Here is a 13,049-nt window from a genome sequence, read left to right on the forward strand (position 1 = left end):
ACGAGTGGAGAAAACAAATGCGGATACTCAGTGGATTTTAAACATTTTTAGTTCTGAAAGTTGATATTTTCACTCCTTATTTTGCAGTGAAAATATCAATTTGAAAAGGAGAAGATGATGGACATATAGATGATCAAAATAATACTGAAAATGTAGAGGTAGGACTAGGTAAGACAGATTACAAAATATAAAAGCTAGGTTAGAGGTTAGAAAACCCCCCTCCAAATGAAGAAGATACAGAAGATGCTAATTGACGACGAATCAGCTCTAAAACTTAGACATGCTTCAAAAGAGAGACGAGAACTGAGGGCAATAGTGGAACCACCAGGTAGAGTTATTGATGAGAGACAAACGAGTTGGTACTGTGCCGAAAGGGTCAGCTGAGTAGAACAAAGAGGTAGAGAGAGAGAGAGAGAGATATACAGAAAATACAGGAGATCTGATACATTGATGATGATGATGATGATGATGATGATGATGATGATGATGATGATGATGATGATGATGATGATGATGATTACGACGACGACGACGACGACGACGACGACGATGATGATGATGATGATGATGATGATGATGATGATGATGATTATGATGATGAGCGATATTCATACCATATGAGTCAGGTGGCGAGACAACAGGACTCATTGACACAGTTAGAGAAATAAATCAGGGAGTTTAAAAACTATTGATATTTCCATCCCACAGAAATTAATAGATACAGTATTAAAATAATTGTATTGGATATCACGCTTTAACAATTTATGTGTAAAATGGGCGATTTTACTGTTTTAACTGTTTAAAACAAAATTAAATGAAATGCATTGCGCGTGATCGCTTTTCTTTGGAGGGAGTGATAAAAGGTTAAAGTTGGAATTTACGAATAAATTTCTTAATTTTTTTTGTGTATTGGTGTATGTGCCTAGACCTAAGATGTCATGAAAGTACATTTGGTTGTCCGGCCCGCTTCTCACCAAGGATACCCGGGTTCGATGTTGTAATAACTTGTTTCACAATCGTTGAAAAATAAATAAGTTAAAACTATAATGTAAGTAAATGTATTGTCTTGCAAACGAATAGCATTTTCAATGTCAATATGAAGTGTAGCAGACGTATAGGAATGTAGTTACAATCAATTCTATGTAGTTTAATAAAGTACATGGCAAGACGTCTTTTCTCTAGAGCTTGTCTGAATGTAGCCAATTTGCTATTTTTAAAGCTGCACTCCCACAGAGTTGCCGTTTCGACAACGTTTTTATTTTTTGTCTTGGAATGAGTCAATCTTTGCGTAAATATCAGCTTACCAGCGATATAAAACTGCTGACAAAAGATCAGATCGAAGATTTTCATATTTACATTCGAAAAATAATGTTTTCTGGCTAAATGCGTTACTAACGGTTTAAGAAAAATGCATAAAACATCAATTTCTGAACTTTAATATGAAAATCTGCGATCTGATTTTTTGTCAGCAGTCTAATATTACTGGTTTCCATGCATTTTCGAATAAATTGGCTCGTTCCAAGACAAAAAATAAAATAAAAAGTTGTCAAAAGGTTCAATCTGTGAGAGTGCAGCTTTAATGTCGGTTGCTTGCTTCTTCTAAGGGGATCTTCTTTGAGTTTCAGGTCATTTTTATGGTTGAAGTTAACCCAGAAATGGTCTCCATTGACTTTTCTTCTTATATTTATATATATATGTATATGACCTTATATGACCTTTAACGATAAGTGGCGTAATTTGGGCTGAATGTCTAGTCATGCCAGATTTATGGTGCTAATTGATGATGTCGGATGGTGTTTAAAAAAGTATTCTATATTGGTATTTGGTGACGATTTGGTGAAGTATCTATATTTTCATGGAAGTATTCGGTATAGCGGCTGTTTTGCCCAATGTTATTTTTGCATGTTGGTGACAATATTTATCATGGTTTGTAGCAGCAACCACCATTTTGACCTACACCAGTAAGATAGTTGTGTGACGAATGCGGGGACACTCTGTTCCATAGACATGTTAGTGTTGTTGTTGTATTTCTTTGAATACCGTTCAATTGAGTACCGTGTATGTTAATTTAACTTTAACACGGATCACTAAACACGAATTTTCTAACTAAACCCATCACATTCGAAAACAGTTTGACATAATCAGAACATCGAGATAACCGAGATAGACAGCGAGTTGAGACTCTATTTAGTACTATTTAAGTTATGCATTTCAGTGTTTCAACAAAGTTATTATATAATAGTTACAGTTCGGACATTTGTATAATCAGGTAGACTGCACATACGTAAAAGGACATAGTCAATATATTGGGCATTCGACTTTGTTATTTCACCTTATTGAGAACATCTAAATATTGCTTGCTATTGAATTGAATTGAATTGAATTGAGTGAATTCTGTGAATTCTGTGCTTCACGTTTGTATGAATTTACCCGTTACTCTGTTATCGTCCTTTCCTATAACCCATTCATCAGCTCCCTGAATACATTTCAACCGAAAGATTAAGTCCCCGGAAGCAAAAAAGTTATGTTTCATATGCCATGCTTCAATTTGGCTTATTGGGTGACGCCATAATTATGTATAATTATTTTATGTGCCTAACACTTTAGATCTGATCAGAAAATAAGACAGCTTTGAAGAATATTTTGAAAATCTAAGGCATTTTGGCTCAAGGGCAAATTACCCCAATTCGGAAGTGCCTAATCATTGTTGCATGTTTATTTAAATTAACACATGACCGTGAATCAGAACATGTTTATACCATATTGACCATTGGCTACCTTCCATATTTATAGGTTTTGAAGCTGAATGGTTTGTGTTTTCAAAAACAGGCTGACCGTGCTGGATCTACTTGATCTACTTTTTGTTTTTCTATAGTTTTTCACATAAATTTTGAGAAGGATTGCAAAATGGATTATGTAACGTCTTATTTAATTTAATTAAAAGAACGAAACTACAAATGTTATCAATATTTTATTTTGGGTTAGTTATTTAAAATATTAGTAATCATTAAGAAATACCCTTTCAAATCAAATCAACATTATCGTCACCAGGTATCAGTATGGCAAATGGAACGATAAAACGAACATTACATTTATTCATCAGATGTCTGAAATGTAAGAAACATTTATATTACACTGATTAAAACAGATTCTCATTGATAACATTTTGCCGTGATTTATAAACCACCGAATTGACTTTAATAAACTCATTAAAAATGTTTGATATTATTTCGTATTATATAGATACTCCGATTACTTCTTATAGTTTGGCTTTCGACTTCACGTCAAATTGGTCTCTCACACACAAACATACAACAATGTTTTTGATTAGAACCATAACAATTTCGCTGTCTCCATTTCGCGCCGTTAACGTCTTTAATCACAATAATACAATTCGTCTTAAACAATGGAGTTGTGTCGAACAAAGGAAGTGAGTAGTTCCACGGTTCTCCGGATATCCAGCTGAACCTTTCATCGGTTCTATCGCGTCGTGCACCTATCCAGTAGGGGGTTCCGGGGGCGAGATAAATAAACTGCTCCAAGATAAAATCGTCTTCGTCTTTGTCAGATATTGACGCAACAAATGCTCCCATGTCTGCGCATATCTTTTGTGCCATGTTCCCATTTCGAAAGTAATTCTGAAACAAATAGCACGAATGCCCAAAGTGAAGCCATCCGTTGTCACATGGTCCTCTAAGTGGATGAGAAACCGCATATATTGCCAAACCTGGCTGTGCTGACCATCTTTCAACGCCGAGTGTGTCCTGAACGAGCAAATCACACATCGGACGGTTTTTAAAGAAGAGTATGGTTTCACTGCACTGCGAAGATCCTGCATATTGAGAACAAAGACCTATGCAATTTACAACTGAGCGTGCCGAAACACTCTTAAGGTTTATCCCCGACAAGACCGTTGTTCTTTCGAGTTTCGTGTATTTGGTAAACTGAAGGCATACCGCAGTTGTTAACAAAAGGCATGCAAATGTTGCACATAGACAAGGTAAATGCATTGCGTCAAACTACAGCGTAATTCTCCTCGCTTAGATGTGTTTGCAAAGCAGGAGTTCTTATATAGTGTTCAACTCAAGTAACATGCAAACGAGACCATTGTGGTATAAATCAACTGATATAAGATTATAATATACAAATTATGCATGCTATCGAATCGCAGTTGATAACAAAGACTTAAAATAATTCCAATACCGCGTAACAATTGTTTACGACACTTCAGACTTATTTTTAGATATAAAAGTTATTATTGAAATAAAAATATGTTCGGTCTATGGGGGGGATGGGGGGGGGGGGTCGAGGAAAGTTCGTATTCTGGCTGTGTTAACTTGATTAGACGTATACATATTTGTATTATACACATGAATTACATTCATTGAAAAAGTTTTGATCATTAATATATATCATGTGTATACGGTTTGGATCGTAAAATCCGAGGGCATTTTCGTAAGCAAGGCTTGCGGGAAACAGAAACTTGATATTTTACTCCATGTGTGTGAATATAAAAACGAAAAAAAACCTCATTTTTGTATATTCGGCAAAACAGCACGACCGTCGCTATTTACTTCCGCCATGATGCATTGTAATTGTTATTCAATGAAGACGTCAAACGAAACAAATAAGAAGCTGGCGTAGTTTCACGTTACACATTTGGAACACAGGGGCAGGGTGCATTGTTATGACACACCCTATATGACCACGCCCCCCCCCCCCCTATTTTAAACAATAACTAATCCCAGGCTTATTAATAAAGATGGGGGCACTGCTACTAGTGATAAGATGAAGATATAGTGCAGTTGGCAATAGAAATTGTGCAAATGATACACATAGACAGATAAATGCATCGATTGCATTCAGTTGTATGATAAATGCATTCATAAAACATGAATATATAGTATGCACATTCCCATTGCTTTGTTCTGTTATCAGTTATCTTGAAGCATTACTATATCATTTCGATGCAAACTATCATTATTAATTGATGTTATCCATTTATACGAGTACAATTTCATGAATATAACACTTTGTTGCCACCAAATTGATGATAAATCACGTTTTAACATCGCAAAGCTCGTTAGCCTATCGCTTGTTACTGATTCCATTAATATAAAATGTATACAACTTTACAATGCATACAGTATTTAAAGAAAAAATCATTTACATTAACTTACCTTTTGAGCTGTCAGTCAATGAAGCACAATACCCCCCACTCTCCCTCCAACCCCACACCGATATATGCAATGATGAGATGTAGGTTCGCGGTACCCGTCTATCCGTTCGTCCATCTGTCCGTTCAGAGAGAAGACTATGTAACAAGTAAACATAAAAATTAGTGAAACAAGTGTTACGCAGGCACAAGATTCCTCTGTATCACCATATACTTATGACTGTGTATTCAATTTGTCCGTCCGGGACTAATACTATGTAACTAATTCTAAGAAATTAATGCATCTGTCATGATGATTTTCGAGGCTATGCACTGGATTGTGCATTAACACAATATGTTTTTGTCATTTAATTAATAAAAGCTTAAACATTCTTCAGTTAACAGTCATAACTGTGCAATTCATAAGAAGCAATGATTGAAACTTCAATGCACGTGTAGAACTATTGCCCAAGTTTCGGGGCGGATCCATGGTCTAGTGGTAACACACTTACTGTCAATTCTGAGGTCACAGGTTCGATTCCCCGCCGCACCACTAAAATACTTAGCAAACAAAACAAACATTTGCTACATGCTAGATGTTAATAATATCATAGTTCTATCATAGTCACACACAGGTCTTAGATAATTAGTTGCATTTGTTATTTTTTATCTGTAAGTAGCAATATGGGGGCTTTGATCCATTTAAATAGCAAACAGTATACACATATGACACAGTATTTACAAGTATAATGAATTTTGTGATGAGCGCATGTGACTTTTTTAAGTTGTGACCAAGCCGGACAAGTGGGTTTTCTGCGGGTACTCCTGTTTCCCAAACAACACAAGACCAGACTCTCGCGCAACATCGTGCCAACAAGAGTGACTCAGTATAAGTTATCATAACTTTCTTTACAATCGTTGTAAATATATGATGTTGAAACTAAGAAATTGTGATTTTACAGCGTCTCAACATAAGACAGGTTTATTACAGGACATGCAATCATTCAAGATTTATTTGAAAGCGCGATAAAGATACGATCTCATAATATCAACGTAACCGCTATTATAACATTTACTAATTAGTAATATATAAATAATTTAATAGAAGTAGTGATTTAAGGTTAAACTGGCTTTTAAGATATCCCATTTTATATCATTTATATCATTCAAGTTTTATAGCTATAAATCACAAATATTTTTTTTTCAAGAACAAAACTTTTTAGAAACAATCCCAGAAAGAGTTACATTAAAACACTGAGGTGAATAGATGGTAATGGGAGTCATGGCATCATTACGAGCATCAGTATGCTTTTAAAGAGAAATTAACCCCTTAACAAAAAGTGATTAGCCGCAACAACGATGCGAATTTAAAGTATGTATTGTTCATTTTGTGTCTCTCGTAATTTAGTTATTGTCTCTTTAATCAGGGCTATGTTTCTTGTCTGAATATTATAGGGCTTGTCCTTGTGTTTTGCATTGTATCATCATACGAAAACACACGTGCACACGAACATTCAATAACTGCAGCAGCCCTTCAATATATAATGAGATAAGTTATAACTTTAGCAGGGCACTATTGTTGACATTTGTATAACATCGTTGATCTATCACAGAAATGTAAACGTATTTTTGTGTATGCGTGTCTTGTGCTCCTAAACAGAGGTCTTTGTTTTATTTTGAAGTTTTCAGTGAATTCATGTAAATGCCGTCATATTCGCTCGACAAATAAACAGAGCTGAATTTCATTCCGTAGAATGATCGTGTCTAGGTATCCGTGAAGATAACTTGTAGCGATATGTATCAATTAAGTCCTAACAAACACAATACTTGAGGCCGAACTTTAGTTTGGTGCTCTTGTGTCGCACTTTGATAAGCACAGTGTCCGAAAAAAGCCTTTTTCAAAACGTTTTCTTGTAACTAGCTAATAGGCATTTCGCTATTATATTTGCCATAAACATAATTTGAAACCCAGCCTATTATATATAACATAAGTTGTATTCTTATTTTAAGTTATTGTTATAATAATAATAATAATAATAATAATAATAATAATAATAATAGTATTATTATTTGAAAAAAACAACAACAAAAACTAAAAGACAAGATGTTTTGTCTATTTCTTCAATAAAACCCCCAGAATTGCACAGCATGATACTCTGATCGGAGACCTAATAGAGAGCACAAGGCAATAAAGATAAAGATCAATATGTCAAGAAAATGTGTACTATACACGGATTGGGGGCGGGGTTGGGCCACTTAAAGGAGGCTTAAACTAGGCCTTTAACGCAATATGTGATAAAGAACACATTACAACACCTTCACTAATATAGCTGGTCACCATATGGCTTGTAACTGACAGCGCGTATCTAATGCACTTAGTATTAAAGCGCAATATTATATAACAAATGGTCAAAATTTAGTTAATGCAATTCAAGAAATACACGTATAAAGTGTACAGCGAAATGTTTGCAATGCCTTTATATATATGGCATATATACTTTCTCCTGCTCATGTTTTTTGACATGTGCGTCTCTTATCAATTTCATTTGTAAACAATTATAGATGTTAACTTGTGAAGAGTCACGACTTCTAACGCGTGACATCTTTGTTTTGTTGAATGTGACAGTTCACCAAAGAGAAGGCTGTCTGCCGCAATGAGAAATAGGGTATTTTTGAGATATGATATATACACTATCAGATTTTGTTTTATTTATTAATTTATATCCATCTTTATAGGCATTTTTATTATGTTTTTCATTATATCTTTGTATAATTGTTCAAAGAAAAGTATTTTCCCTTTTTTCCGATATTTTATCATTATTTGCATGAATATATGTTTTTATTATGACGTACAAATCTCATAACAACTTCTTTTGAAATAAAATTTGAACATTTCTACTGTTATTATTATATCTAAAACCAAAGATATAACTTAGGGGCCAAATTATATTTTGCCTCTCAGCTTAGTTTACCCGTTTAAAAATAGCGCATAATGGTTTCCCAGTTTATAGTGTGTATATTTAGCATGTGAAAGTCACGTGATTAGTGCATATACATGTACCGAAGCTATTTTGAGTTGACTGGGATTTACGTGGTAGACAAACCCAGTTAAATTTTGAATTGCAAAAATACGCAAAAACTTTGAAAGATACATTATTGCGTTTATTTTTATTTCATACCTATTAATTTTCCGTCTGAATTATTATATGATTTAAAAATAGAATATGCAAACCTGAAAAAAAATCCGTATCACACACTGTGTTTTCTGAGTCTTTATCACAAAGTAGCCTAGTGCGCATGCGCAAAACTACTTTCACGTTACCAGTGTTAACAGTATTTGTTCGGTATAACAACATAAATACCAGATCCCGTGGAGGGTTCTATCATATAAAGTGACCCGAGAGAGTTTATGTCAACCAAGGCCGCATCTTCTCTATGGCATCTGATGTTTATATATTATATATTGACGGAACTAAATCCCTTTATTTGTCAATTGAATGGTTGAATATCAACCAGCGTTGGGATATTTCTCAACGCAGGCAATGTCGTGCTAGTTCTCCATTAAAATGAACTTAATGCTCTCGCATATTTAAATCAGCACTTTCACAGATTTATTTTTGACACCTTTTTACTTTTTTTCTTGGAATGAGCCAATTTTTAAGTAAATGTCTGAAAACCAGTGATTTAAGATTGCTGACGAAAGAGCAGATCGTAATGTTCATATTTACGTTTTACGCTTTAAGAAAAGTGAAACTTTCGGCAGTTTATCAAACAATTGAGATATGTTGTATCGTGAGTTATTTTATATGAATGAATTGAAGACACTGATGCAAAATTGAGCTGATTTTGAGACCACAAAATGTCAAAACTGTCAATATGTGAGAGTGCAGCTTTAATAGAATACCTTAGATCTAAAACGTACCAGTTGCGCTCGCAACAGAGCCACCCACAGGGATTACGATGGCAGAATTAATAGCTGATGTGCCCATTCCTAGAACTACATTCTATTGTTTTATTCGAGAAAGATCCATCCGTTTTTTGTATGTCTCATATGTTTTTTATACGGTTAAGAACAAAGCTGACCACAGGCTATCAATAGAAATAGGAAATTGGAACACATCACCAATCCATGTAAGCAAATGTGAATCATGCAACAAACTAGTTGACAAATTTCATTCTTTATTTGAATATCTGTTTTATTACAATGGCTGAAAGCAGTATATTAAATAATACTTTACAGACATCAATAAATAGTTAAACTGAAGGAAATGTCAAATACGAAATATAATATATATGTTTTTAATCTCTGTACAATAACAGATCTGTTTACAATGGCGGCTCTGTGTGCAATAACAGCTCTATGTACAATGGCAGCTATAAGTACAATGGCAGCTCTGTGTACAATGGTAGCTCTGTGTACAATGTCAGATCTGTGTACAATGGCAGCTATAAGTACAATGGCAGCTCTGTGTACAATAACAGCTATATGTACAAAGGCAGCTATAAGTACAATAGCAGCTCTGTGTACAATAACAGCTCTATGTACAATGGCAGCTCTATGTACAATGGCAGCTATAAGTACAATGGCAGCTCTGTGTACAATAACAGCTCTATGTACAATGGCAGCTATAAGTACAATGGCAGCTCTATGTACAATGGCAGCTCTGTGTCCAATGGTAGCTCTGTGTACAATGTCAGATCTGTGTACAATGGAAGATTTGTGAACAATGGAAGATATGTGTACAATGGCAGCTTTGTGTACAATGGTAGCTCTGTGTTCAATGTCAGATCTGTGTACAATGCAAGATATGTGTACAATGGCAGCTTTGTGTACACTCGAAGCTCCGTGTACAATGGCAGTTCTATGTACAATGACAGGTCTGTGTACAATGACAGCTCCGTGTACAATGTCAGGTCTGTGTACAATGACAGGTCTGTGTACAATGACAGATCCGTGTACAATGGCAGGTCTGTGTACAATGACATCTCTGTGTAAAATTGCAGCTCTGTGTTCGATGGCAGCTCTATGAACAACGGCAGCTCCGTGTACAATTGCAGAATTATGTACAATGGAAGACTTATTTTTGCACTTAGTGAAAACTTGCTTTCTTAGTTGGCGTGATACTCGTGCCAAGCTTGTCGGATTTTTATGATTCAGAAGATTTCGGGTATTATTATCAAAATGTAGATGTAGGACTAGATAAGACCGATTACAAAATATAAAAGCTAGGTTAGAGGTTAGAAAACACCCCTCCAAATGAAGAAGATACAGAAGATGCTAATTGACGACGAATCAGCTCTAAAACTTAGACATGCTTCAAAAGAAAGACGAGAACTGAGGGCAATAGTGAAACCACCAAGTAGAGTTACTGTTGAGAGACAAACGAGTAGGTACTGTGACAAAATAGTCAGCTGAGTAGAACAAAGAGGTAGAGAGAGAGATATATATTCAGAAAATACAGGAGATCTGATACAGAGAAGAGATGATGATGATGATGATAATGATGATGATGATGATGATGATGATGATGATGATGATGATGATGATGATAATGATGATGATGAGCGATATTCATACCATATGAGTCAGAAGGTGGCGAGACAACAGGACTCATTGACACAGTTAGAGAAATAAATCAGGGAGTGTAAAAACTATTGATACTTCCATCCCACAGAAATTAATAGATACAGTATTAAAATATTTGTATTGGATATCACGCTTTGACGATTTATGTGTAAATTGGGCGATTTTACTGTTTTTACAGTTTAAAACAAAATTAAATGAAATGCATTGCGCGTGATCGCTTTTCTTTGGAGGGAGTAATAAGAGGTTAAAGATGGAAATTACGAATACATTTCTTAATTTTAAATTTTGATTTTTTTTGTGTATTGGTGTATATGCCTAGACCTAAGATGTCATGTAAGTACATTTGGTTGTCCGGTCCACTTCTCACCAAGGATACCCGGGTTCGATTCCCGGCCTGGGCGCATGCGAGGTTAGTTGGTGGTCACCAAGCCGGGCAAGTGGGTGTCCTCCGGGTACTCCGGTTTCCACCACATCACAAGACCACACTTTCGCATAAAAACGTACCAACGAGAGTGATTAATATAATGTTGTAATAACTTGTTTCACAATCGTTGAAAAATAAATAAGTTAAAACTACATGGCAAGACGTCTTTTCTCTAGAGCTTGTCTGAATATTGCCAATTTGCTATTTTTAAATCTGCACTCCCGCAGAGTTGCCGTTTTGACAACTTTTATTTTTTTTGTCTTGGAATAACCCAATCTTTGCGTAAATATCAGCTTACCAGGGATATCGGACTGCTGACAAAAGATCAGATCGAAGATTTTCATATTTACATTCGAAAATTAATGTATTCTGGCTAAATGCGTTACTAACGGTTTAAGAAAAATGCATAAAACATCAATTTCTGAACTTAAATATGAAAATCTGCGATCTGATTTTTTGTCAGCAGTCTAATATCACTGGTTTCCATGCATTTTTGAATAAATTGGCTCTTTCCAAGACAAAAAATAAAAAAAAGTTGTCAAAAGGTTCAATCTGTGAGAGTGCAGCTTTAATGTCGGTTGCTTGCTTCTTCTAAGGGGAGTTCAGATCATTTTTGCGGTTGAAGTTAACCCAGAAATGGTCTCCATTGACTTTTCTTCTTATATATATATGTATATGACCTTATATGACCTTTAACGATAAGTGGCGTAATTTGGGCTGAATGTCTAGTCATGCAAGATTTATGGTGCTAATTGATGATGTCGGATGGTGTTTAAAAAGTATTCTATATTGGTATGGATTTAAATCAATATTTTATATTGTTTATAATGCATTGTGTGGTATTTGGTGACGGTTTGGTGAAGTGTCTATTTTTCATGGAAGTATTCGGTATAGCGGCTGTTTTGCGTAATGTTATTTTTGCATGTTGGTGACAACATTTATCATGGTTTGTAGCAGCAACCACCATTTTGACTTACACCAGTGAGATAGTTGTGTGACGGATGCGGGGACACTCTGTTCCATAGACATGTTAGTGTTGTTGTTGTAGTTGTTATGTATTTCTTTGAATACCGTTCAATTGAGTACCGTGTATGTTAATTTAACTTTAACACGGATCACTAAACACGAATTTTCTAACTAAACCCATCACATTCGAAAAAAGTTTGACATAATCAGAACATCGAGATAACCGAGTTAGACAGCGCGTTTAGACTATATTTAGTACTGTTTAAGTTATGCATTTCAGTGTTTCAACAAAGTTATTATATAAAAGTTACAGTTCGGACCTTTGTATAATCATGTAGACTGCACATACGTAAAAGGACATAGTCAATATATTGGGCATTCGACCTTGTTATTTCACATTATTGAGAATATCTAAATATGTGCCTAAAATAAGAGAATTACATTAACATATGCATTCTAGCTCTTCTAAACTGAGTGAATTCTGTGCTTCACGTTTGTATGAATATATCCGTTACTCTGTTATCGTCCTTTCCTATAACTCATTCATCAGCTCCCTGAATACATTTCAACCGAAAGATTTAGTCCCCGGAAGCAAAAAAGTTATGTTTCATATGCCATGCTTCAATTTGGCTTATTGGGTGACGCCATAATTATGTATAATTATTTTATGTGCCTAACACTTTAGATCTGATTAGAAAACAAGACAGCTTTGATGAATATTGTGAAAATCTAAGGCATTTTGGCTCAAGGGCAAATTACACCAATTTGGAAGTGCCTACTCATTGTTACATGTCTAGTTTCTTTAAATTAACACATGACCGTGAATCAAAGCATGTTTATACCATCTTGAACCAATGGCTACCTTCCATATTTATAGGTTTTGAAGCTGAATGGTTTGTGATTTCAAAAACAGGCTG

Source organism: Mya arenaria, chromosome 7 (assembly GCF_026914265.1).
Source record: "Mya arenaria isolate MELC-2E11 chromosome 7, ASM2691426v1".
Classification (NCBI taxonomy): Eukaryota; Metazoa; Mollusca; class Bivalvia; order Myida; family Myidae; genus Mya; species Mya arenaria.